Source organism: Amphimedon queenslandica, unplaced genomic scaffold (assembly GCF_000090795.2).
Source record: "Amphimedon queenslandica unplaced genomic scaffold, v1.1 AMPQUscaffold_10903, whole genome shotgun sequence".
NCBI lineage: Eukaryota > Metazoa > Porifera > Demospongiae > Haplosclerida > Niphatidae > Amphimedon > Amphimedon queenslandica.
In genome coordinates, this window is record NW_003548849.1 from 1 (window position 1) to 1,767 (window position 1,767).

The 1,767-nt window shown below is 29.7% G+C and overlaps 1 long non-coding RNA gene across 1 annotated transcript; it reads right to left on the reverse strand.

Annotated features, from left to right (window-relative positions):
* Positions 1-159: 159 nt before the first annotated feature.
* On the reverse strand, positions 160-424 carry LOC109589778 (uncharacterized). Its single transcript, XR_002188921.1, has 3 exons — positions 326-424; positions 238-279; positions 160-189 (listed from the first exon to the last, which is right to left on the reverse strand). It is a non-coding gene; the product is annotated as an uncharacterized LOC109589778 (long non-coding RNA).
* Positions 425-1,767: the final 1,343 nt, after the last annotated feature.

The window sequence follows — 1,767 nt, forward strand, 5'->3', positions numbered from 1 at the left end:
TGTTATTGTATTCATACCATTCTGTATTTGATTTAATGTAAGAGAAACCTAATATCATGAAGCTAAAATTTAAGACATGACTAATTGTTATTCTTACAATTCCCAGTTTTTGGTAACTGAACAATAACAGCATACAATTGATATTCAACTCTTATCTTTTCTCTGTGACAGAATTTTGAAAGTGTAAACCTTTCAATTAAAAAACTATATAAACTACATATAAAATTTGCCACTTACGTTAACTCCAATTTTGCATCCTTTGTTTTCTTGAAATTATATCTACACATATGTATGTATAAGTGCTACAAATTATATTCAGGCAAACCCTTCTCTGTCATGACAGACCACAAGGGTCGAAGGCATTTCCCATATATCAAATGTTTTCAAAAAGTTTGTTAATCTATTACAAATTTTGCAATAGCGTTCATACCTAAAATGATCAAATAATTAAGTTAATACAATAGTTCATTACTTAGGATCTTCTTCTTTGGTACTCTCCACTAAAGGAACTATCCATGGAAATAGTGGCTTGAATGATATAGAAGTCTAAAACAGTAGAAAGATGATAAACCAGCATGCTGAAGTAACATAGGCAAGTACATTTTGGCATCCCAGACATTCCAAAACAAATCTCATTTGCCCATAAAATATTCTAATGACTTCTGATTGCTCAAAAAAATGTTTAAAAGCCAGTGCTTTGTCCTGTACATTATTACAAAGTTATAAAACAAAAAGGGAAAATTATTAACAACCTCCTCTGTTTGGTATTGGCTTTCATTTTCAGCCAAAGAAAGATATGGTCTTTGGGAAAGGACCTCAATAAATTCCTCATGTAAACTATTAATAAAGTTACAGATTAACTCCTGAGGATCTTGTTGTAAATAGCCCTTAAAGTTTCTTTCAATAAATGACTATAATGAATGTGTTTGCCATGGTAGCTAAATCAATGATTGTAAGTTTCTATTATTTGTACTTTTGCTTGTTTAGGTTCACAAATATTCCTTTCAGGTATCCACACAGCATTGATAAATTCAAAAAAAGCTGTAGCTAATTGTTTATTAAGAACTATAAACAAATAAAACAAATAGATCTATTTATATAACATTCTCACCATCAGTAGATTTACTAATGATAAATTTTCTTAATGACTCTGTATGAACTAAACATTGTAGAGCTGCATTGACATTACTCCTGCATAAATTTAGCAATTTTAATATTATCAAGTGCTAATTAACTTACAAACTCTGTCGATAGCTGTATTCAGAGTCAGTGCTTTGATTAATTGAATCAACTGTAATTGTTAATGCTGATAAATAATAAGATTAATAATTATAATGACAATAAAAAATTTGGCCTACTTGGTGTTATATCATCAACATCCAGTTGCATTTTCTTTTTTTCATCATTTGGAGTCAATTTTAAATCAGATTGCATCAACTGAATGCCTCCTTCTGCACAATGAAATTTTTTTTCTACACGCTCGTAAAACAAAACATAAGCATCTGAGGACTATGGACAAAGCTAACCCCAAGACTTATTTATAAATGTTTACCATAACTTTGTCTTCTGTTATTCTTTCGCACACTTCATCATTGCACTTAAACCATTTTCCATCAGATTTAATAAAAGAAAAATCTGGCATGTTGTTAAAAACTAAAAATAGACCCTAATGATATTCTTACAATGTCCAAATTCTAATGATCCCCAATGACTAATTACAGCATAAAGTCGATATTGAAATTGATTGTTACTGTGACAAAATTTTTC